This window comes from Lepidochelys olivacea, assembly GCF_965140295.1.
Source record: "Lepidochelys olivacea isolate rLepOli2 genome assembly, chromosome: 6".
NCBI classification, from domain to species: domain Eukaryota; kingdom Metazoa; phylum Chordata; order Testudines; family Cheloniidae; genus Lepidochelys; species Lepidochelys olivacea.
In genome coordinates this window covers 103,276,501-103,285,990 of record NC_140416.1, presented here as the reverse complement: position 1 = coordinate 103,285,990, position 9,490 = coordinate 103,276,501, and the positions used below count along the sequence as shown (strand labels likewise).

The 9,490-nt window shown below is 40.2% G+C and overlaps 1 long non-coding RNA gene across 1 annotated transcript in view; it reads right to left on the bottom strand.

Annotated features, from left to right (window-relative positions):
• Positions 1 to 7,189: 7,189 nt before the first annotated feature.
• LOC311521867 overlaps positions 7,190 to 9,490 on the bottom strand; it is an 88,423-nt gene continuing 86,122 nt past the window's right edge. Inside the window, exon 5 of the long non-coding RNA XR_014711987.1 lies at positions 7,190 to 7,477. This is a non-coding gene — a long non-coding RNA (uncharacterized lncRNA). The remainder of the gene's footprint in view (positions 7,478 to 9,490) is intronic.

Sequence of the window (9,490 nt, the reverse complement as noted above, 5' to 3'; positions counted from 1 at the left end):
TTTTGTACACAATGCTTCATTCCGGAGTGAATTTTTATGGGTGAATTTTAAAACATTTGACAATAGGGCATTATAATGGAACCGCTGATAGACCGCGATTAGAGTGTTGCTCATAAATACAACATAATTTCATTTTATATAACATTCTTCATACAAAGTATCACTAAAAACTTTACAGTGAGTATCAATCGTAAGCTAAAGCAAAGAGAGAGAAAATGTAAAGGCAACATTTAGTGACAGGGGAGAGAATTCCAAATATATGGGGCAGCACAAATGAAAGAGCTACCTGTCTCCTGACACACTTGATTGTGGGGAACTGCTGGGAAAGGGGTGAAGATGTATTTATTAGGGTTACTTCAAAATGTGGCCTTCCTGAGAACAGACTAAGGCCCCAATCCTGCAAAGACTCACCCATGTGTTTAACTTCACACACTGTTAGCAGTCCCATTGACATACATCGTTAAGCACATGAATTAAGTCTTTCGGGATCAGAAGCTAAGATCCAGAGTTCTCATTGACTTCAATGGTGGGGGAGGGCAGCTAAAGTTGCTCATCACCTTTCAGGATTGTGACTGTAAGACTGGAAGAGAATCGGCAGCATAAGAGAGTAAAGGTGAATATGAGGACAGATTTGAAATCATTTGTCCAAGTCCTCCTCACAATCTTATTATAGGTAAGTAAAATAATGAAACAGTCCCTATATGACACAAGGCACATGGGCACAGACAGCTATTAAAACTGAAATGATTTATTTCATAACATTCCAAGGTAGCATACTTTAACTCTAGGTACAGCAACCCCTCAATTTCTGCTTTCCTAATTTGCATAGGTAATTGACAGCTTGTTAACAGCTCATTAGGAACACTGAAAACCATGTGACAGATACAAACCTAGCACTAGAGGAGAGAAAATCTGTGAATTACAATATATTGAAAACTCAATCAGATTCAGAATTACAGGTCACAGAACAACTTGATTATTTTATTGGGTTAAAAAAAATTAAAAGGTTAACATACCATTTTTAGATATCTGTATTTTAGAAGATAGCACACTACAGAGTAATTCATTGGGAATCTAATTGTGGTGTTGAGTTGCCTTCCAGTTTTGTTCTCTACTGCCATGGATATGATTTGAGCATTGCTAGCTTTATACAAATAATTATTGCTGAGAATTTTAGGTTTTTACAAAACATTAAAAAGCACTGATGTGGTTTCCAATTTTGTTTTAAGAATTCACCTTTCTCAAAGTGCAAGTCACTTAGAGACACTGCCATCTAATATTCTGTAACTGAGAAAAATGTAAGGAATAATTTGATTTTAGTCTATAAAAAGAAGATAAGTGTACTGATTTGCACTGTTACTATCCATAAATTTTGATGATGCCTTATTTTTTTAGGAGATTTGAATATAAACAGTGCAAATAACTGTTACTTCAGCAAATCTACTTTGTGTATTAAACACAGACCCATGCAAACCATAATCTTGCTTTTCTAGCACTGCAAGCAGAAATAGGGCAACCAGTTTGAAGGAAATGGTCTCCTTGAATCAGTCCCCTGTTCCCTGAAATCTGATATGGATTCTGTAACCAGAGTGACATTTGCTGATGAGGACAGAGCTGGTCAACTGCACATTATTGTGTAAAGGAAAACAGGAAACTGATTCCAATGAATGTTTTCTCTCTTACAGATTCTGGAAGCTTATGGATTCTTTCCCCATCCCTCCTAGAAGTAAACACCAACACAGAAAAAACAATAGCCCAAAAAAAGGACTCCTTAGCTGAATGAAAGAAGAAAGATTTAAGGATGGGGTTTTCAAAAGGGCCTAGGGATTTGGAACATGTGACCTGAAAGACAATGAGAGTTGTGCTTCTAAATCACTTAAGGTACTATCTTCCGTCTTTATTATGGGGACAATGAGAGATTTTTTTTGTGTGTGTTCTTCATAAGGCTTTGGTTCAGGAGTGCCAGAACAGGGGGGTCCTACTATACTCAGACCAAACCACACAACACCCTTTCTTGAGGGTAAAAAGAAAAGGAGTACTTGTGGCACCTTAGAGACTAACCAATTTATTAGAGCATAAGCTTTCGTGAGCTACAGCTCACTTCATCAGATGCATATCATGGAAACTGCAGCAGACTTTATATATACACAGAGAATATGAAACAATACCTCCTCCCATCCCACTGTCCTGCTGGTAATAGCTTATCTAAAGTGATCATCAGGTGGGCCATTTCCAGCACAAATCCAGGTTTTCTCACCCTCCACCCCCCCACACAAATTCACTCTCCTGCTGGTGATAGCCCATCCCTCTGATCCCACTGAGAGTTACCAAAAGCAAATACAGCATTTGCTCAAGAAACTTCCTGAAAAAGCACAAGATCAAATCCGCACAGACACACCCCTGGAACCCCGACCTGGGATATTCTATCTACTACCCAAGATCCATAAACCTGGAAATCCTGGGCGCCCCATCATCTCAGACATTGGCACCCTGACAGCAGGATTGTCTGGCTATGTAGACTCCCTCCTCAGGCCCTACGCTACCAGCACTCCCAGCTACCTTCGAGACACCACTGACTTCCTGAGGAAACTTCAATCCATCGGTGATCTTCCTGATAACACCATCCTGGCCACTATGGATGTAGAAGCCCTCTACACCAACATTCCACACAAAGATGGACTACAAGCCGTCAAGAACACTATCCCCGATAATGTCACGGCTAACCTGGTGGCTGAACTTTGTGACTTTGTCCTTACCCATAACTACTTCACATTTGGGGACAATGTATACCTTCAGATCAGCGGCACTGCTATGGGTACCCACATGGCCCCACAGTATGCCAACATTTTTATGGCTGATTTAGAACAACGCTTCCTCAGCTCTCGTCCCCTAAAGCCCCTACTCTACTTGCGCTATATTGATGACATCTTCATCATCTGGACCCATGGAAAAGAAGCCCTTGAGGAATTCCACCATGATTTCAACAATTTCCATCCCACCACCAACCTCAGCCTGGTCCAGTCCACACAAGAGATCCACTTCCTGGACACTACAGTGTTAATAAACAATGGTCACATAAACACCACCCTATACCGGAAACCTACTGACCGCTATTCCTACCTGCATGCCTCCAGCTTTCACCCTGACCACACCACACGATCCATCGTCTACAGCCAAGCTCTGCGATACAACCGCATTTGCTCCAACCCCTCAGACAGAGACAAACACCTACAAGATCTCTGTCAAGCTTTCTTACAACTACAATACCCACCTGCAGAAGTAAAGAAACAGATTGATAGAGCCAGAAGAGTTCCCAGAAGTTACCTACTACAGGACAGGCCTAACAAAGAAAATAACAGAACGCCACTAGCCGTCACCTTCAGCCCCCAACTAAAATCCCTCCAACGCATTATTAAGGATCTACAACCTATCCTAAAGGATGACCCAACACTCTCACAAATCTTGGGAGACAGGCCAGTCCTTGCCTACAGATAGCCCCGCAACCTGAAGCAAATACTCACCAACAACCACATACCACACAACAGAACCACTAACCCAGGAACTTATCCTTGCAACAAAGCCCGTTGCCAACTGTGCCCACATATCTATTCAGGGGACACCATCACAGGGCCTAATAACATCAGCCACACTATCAGAGGCTCGTTCACCTGCACATCCACCAATGTGATATATGCCATCATGTGCCAGCAATGCCCCTCTGCCATGTACATTGGTCAAACTGGACAGTCTCTACATAAAAGAATAAATGGACACAAATCAGATGTCAAGAATTATAACATTCATAAACCAGTCGGAGAACACTTCAATCTCTCTGGTCACGCAATCACAGACATGAAGGTCGCTATCTTAAAACAAAAAAACTTCAAATCCAGACTCCAGCGAGAAACTGCTGAATTGGAATTCATTTGCAAATTGGATACTATTAATTTAGGCTTAAATAGAGACTTGGAGTGGCTAAGTCATTATGCAAGGTAGCCTGTTTCCTCTTGTTTTTTCCCCCCTCCCCCAGATGTTCTGGTTTAACTTGGATTTAAACTTGAAGAGTGGTCAGTTTGGATGAGCTATTACCAGCAGGAGAGTGAGTTTGTGTGTGTATGGGGGTGGGGGGGATGTGAGAAAACCTGGATTTGTGCAGAAAATAGCCCAACTTGATTGTCATGCACATTGTGTAAAGAGTTGTCACTTTGGATGGGCTATCACCAGCAGGAGAGTGAATTTGTGTGGGGGGGTGGAGGGTGAGAAAACCTGGATTTGTGCTGGAAATGGCCCACCTGATGATCACTTTAGATAAGCTATTACCAGCAGGACAGTGGGGTGGGAGGAGGTATTGTTTCATATTCTCTGTGTATATATAAAGTCTGCTGCAGTTTCCACGATATGCATCTGATGAAGTGAGCTGTAGCTCACGAAAGCTTATGCTCTAATAAATTGGTTAGTCTCTAAGGTGCCACAAGTACTCCTTTTCTTTTTGCGAATACAGACTAACACGGCTGTTACTCTGAAACCTTTCTTGAGGGTGTTGCTTTTCTTTTAAACCCTTCTATTTCCAGTCCTGGCCTCAATCCAGTATGACAAAAGTGTACACAAAAATGATAACCAAATTCTTTCAAACCTCCAGTATATGATTTCAGTTGGCTTTTGATGGAGTTATGGGTGAAATTTAAGGGGAGATTCTTATTCCATCTAAGCCAGTTTAACCACCCCAGAAGCAGACGACCTACTGTTCAAATGAAGTTCTCCTGGATCAGAAGTTTGAACTGATTTTACAGGTTAATTCTATGACATATGACAAAAGTCTTCTAGTTTTCATTAATTGTGAGTGCCATTTTCTGTAGACATTTATTTCTGCAATTTGTACTCTACAACTTTTTAAATGATCTGGCCTCAAAATCGTATTCTCCCATATTGCCCCTTCCCCCAGTCCTTGAGAAGTGTATATAGTAGCTCTGCAGGAAGTGAAAATGGCTACTTAATTCAGGCTTCCAACTTGATGACGTATGAGCATAAGGCTGAAAGATGAAGTATAATCCAGGTCCTCTGATACCAGATTCTACTTCTGAGTGTGGTTGCTGATCAATCCTTTGCTTGAATTTTCTTATCCACTTGATGGGCAAAGTGTTCAGCTTCTGGCTAAGTAATCAGTCCATACTCTTGAAGCACACCACACAGTTCTACTTCAAAGAAAGTATATTTTCCAGCATAACCCACCCTCCCTAACTATGGTTCAACACCATAGCAACAGTCCAAGCATGGTCAAGGTGCCACCAGCCTCCAGAGTATTATGCAGCACGTTCTAAAGACTTGATTGAGCAGTGTTAGTAACATGGCACTTTAAACAGTAGGGCTCACCTGGAACCGTCACTAAATTAGCTCTTTCACTGCTACTTCCACTAGTGGAGTTGAACCAGTAATACCTATAGTAGCACATTTGGGGCCATTGATGAAATCATGGAACTAGAAAACAGGTTTGCAACAAATCTGCTGCTCATGAATTAGTAAAGCTTCCTCACTTTCTAGACTCACAAAATGGCCATAGTCTGTTTTTCCAAGTCTGCGTGGTAACAATAGGCTGCTTGCACTTCCGTAGGTTGAGAAGTATATTGAAGTCACCCCTGCATACTAAAAATTTTGGGGTGGGGGATTTGAAATTATTTTATATTATTTGTAGAGAAAATATTTAATTTCTATAGGATCATGTTATATTCACTGAAGTGGCACCTTTGAAACAGATTTAAAATTTTCAAACTAAGGAAGTCTGGGCTCCATTCCCAGTTCTTCCCCAGGCCTGCTGTGTGACTTTAGGCAAGTCTCTACTTACCCTTTGTTTATTTAGCCTGCAAGCTTTTCAAGGCAGGGCCTGTCTCTTACTATGTGCCATATCAAAAGTGATGATACCATTATATCAGTTTTAGGAGCTACAGAATGAACTTCTATAGACACTTGGTGCTCAGCCTCAGATTGATGAACATAATTTCTTTCCTTAAATATGAAATGAAAGTGTGATTGAAAATGCCATATTCTGGGTATGGGAGCAATGTTTCTCTAATCAACCATCCAAATAAACTCTTTGATTAGGGGAATCTATGTTTCTAATTGAAGGCATGCAAGTTGAAAACATGTGTTTGAATTCATTTAACATAGTTCGAATACCCCAGACAACTATCTTATTTTTCTTACATGCAGAATGGATATTGTTTCATATTGAAAATAGTTTAGCTTATAAGGCCCTTCACTAATCTGAGACCATAGCACGAAGCACCACAGAAAGAGAGTGGAAAGAAATGCTGGCTTGAATAAAAGCTACATGCGACAAAGAGCTGTGAAGGTACATGACTGGAGCTGCCCACCTACAAATCTTTGAATATGCTCCTGAATATCAAGGTGCAAAAGAAATGCCTGCTTAGCAAACCGGGTTTGTTAAATGTGTACAGACAAACACATAGGTCTTCAAACTTCATTTTGAAAATATTGCTGTTACAAAAAGGCATAGTTAGCACATCTAATACCCAGGCAGTCTTGGGCAAGTTGACTTGTTTGCAATTTTCCTTAGCATCTATGCTATCATGTGTGCCATAAATTAGGTCCAGAATGCAGTTTGCCTGCATTTATCCACAAAACTTCTAAGCCACTGCACTAAACTTCCCTATGCCTCATTAATCACCACAGGGGCATGCAAAACAAAAGCAGATGGAGCAGGCATGCGCACACCCACACACACGTTATAGCCTTTTGGACACATTTTATTCCCATTCAGAAATAAGAAAAACAACTAAATCCAGATAATGCCCCTGACCAGGCAGAGCAGCATTTATACATTTACCTCTGTCATTGCTTTTCAACCCCTCTGTTTCTTCTTAGTTTTTTTCTTAATGGGGATTTGCTGGATCTAAATGGGTTCCCTGCACACAAACCACTCACTTAACTTAAAAATATTCTGCAAACAAATGCACCTGACTAGTTATTTCCCAATACAAACCCTAAATTATTATGGTTGCTTAAGAGATGCATTTGAAGTTCTTCGCAGAACCAATGTGCGCATGGACACACGCACACAAACATAAAACCACATTCATTTCTAAGAATTCATTACATATTTCACAAAATATCTCTATCAAAAACTCTTTCAAAATAAAGTTTTCTTACCAAAACTATATATAAAGTCACGAAATGTGTGTATATATGTATTTTTTACTTCTTCAACCCCTCACACAAGGCTGTGAAAATTTTTCTTCTAGTAATGACATCTGTCTCCATGGCAGGTTCCTTGGGCGGCTCTGTTGGCTGCTTTGGAGTTGCCCCTAGGTCTGTCATGCGGTTATGCAACTGATGGGCTGTCACTGGTGTCTTGTCTTCCTGGCTGCCATTTCTTTTGATTTACCTTTTGATTCTGAGGAATTTGCATGCTTTCATCATTTGGTGGACAAAGTTCTGTGCAAATCCCTCAAGGCACTTCTCTCTGTAGGCAGTAAATAAAGGGGTGTTACACTATGTGCATATTTCTTTGAGGTGTAAATCTAAGCTCTCAGTTGGCCTATGACATCCAGATTTCAGAAGCTATTGCTTTAATTTGGCAGGCATGGACTGTGAATCAGAAATGAAAATCCACAGCTACCCTGTTTCTCAAAAAATAAACTTCATGTTGTTGTTGCCCACTTATATGTCTCCAATGAATGGAGCCAATACTACATAGAGGGGCCTAATTCTCAAGATTTGGAGCTTATTCTGAACTTCACAGATTACAGTGGTGGTGGTTGTGCTGAGATATCTAAATCCAAATCCATCTCTAGCCCTTAAACTTCAATCAATTTACCAAATACACACTGCACAATGAAAAGCCTCGATAAGGCAGTAATCCGGGGTTGGTGCTCATTCAAACCTTCTCCCACCTCTGTTTTCCTTAAGAAAAGAGATAATTAAAGGTCTTTTACCCCCACCTTGGAAACTCTTGCTTTGAAACAATTCAAAACTTCCATCTTTTTTTCCCATTCCCATTGCACTGAAGTAATGACAGGGTTAAATTGCTAATAGAGGTTTCATGAGGTCTGCCAGAGCCCACTCTCCAACACTTACATCTGTTCAACAATTATTACAGCATTTTTGTCATAAAAAATTCAACACCCTGAGTGTCGTGCTAGCAAAACCTGAAAATTTATGCAGTGAATAGAATAGCTAATTTCTCTGAGGAAATGCGGGGTGGGGGGGGAGAATACAGATTTAACTTAAATTCTCAAGTACTGTAGAGCACACATCTGACTCCTTCTTTAGGTTTTGCCACTGTGTAGCATAAGTAGAAATACCACTGACAGTAGATTTGCAGAGCTTGCAAAGTAAATTTATGCCTTCGAAGAAACAATGGTTAAAACTCAGAAGGGTACTGTACCGGGTTCGCCTCTTTATCTCTTTGCAGAATCTCATTTAAATAATACATTCTTTAGTTTAATTTCAGGATGGGGTTATTCTCTCAGTTCATATTGCTCCTATAGAATTAATGATATCTTTCAAAATGGATAGATTAACCGCATAGATGTGAAGGAGAAAAGCTGACAGGAAAAACATGCTTTAATCTTATGAACTCTGTGTGATGTTGCTTGATGGTTTCAATGAAAAAGAATCTTGCTTCTTTTCTCCATAAGGTTGGAAATATGGATTTTATGCTCAAATTAAAACTGTCTAGTTAGGATGTCAGTGGACTAGAACAACATGCTAGAGGCTATAGCCTTCTATTCTCAAGGGCCATAATATTACTCCTAGTACTGGTGAGCTTGCAGCCATAATGATAATTGCAGGCATGATGAACAGGGAGTTCTTTCACTGTCACAGGAGTAACAAATAAGACAAATGGTTATTAGGGGTCGGGGAGGTGGAACAATTTCAAATAGTAAGGTGCAAAGAGTATTCTGGCTCAAGGAAGGATGAGCATTTTACATTTACTCCCTGGGGGGGCATATCCTACAGAAGCTACAAGAGCTGGGTAAATGCTGCTACAAAAAAGTATTCGAGAACAATTCGTTCAGATATAAATCTACCAAGTGACTTGAAAAGTATTTACATTCACACAAGTGGGCTTGGGGGTTTTTTATTCACAAGTACATGAGAAGATTGTGAGTCTTGCAAGTGCTCATGCAAACATATGTTCAAGCAAAAGTTTACATGGAAAGGATTCAGGTGGTCACATCATCCAATTAGGGGTCAGAAACAATTTCATGTGACTTAGTAACTAATCACATGCCACAGGAAGCATATATTGAATAGTCAAAGTGTACAGTTCACAAACTGCCCACAGGCTAAAATATACTGGCATAAAGTGCTTGAAGAACACTTTTAAATAACCAACAAATCTAAAAATCAAGTTGCACAGTTTCAAAAGGGGCAAATGATTTGAATGCCTTAGTTTTTGTATGTCTAACTTGAGCTATCTGGGACTTGATTTCAGAGGTGCTGAGCACCTGCAACTGCCATTGATTGGGCT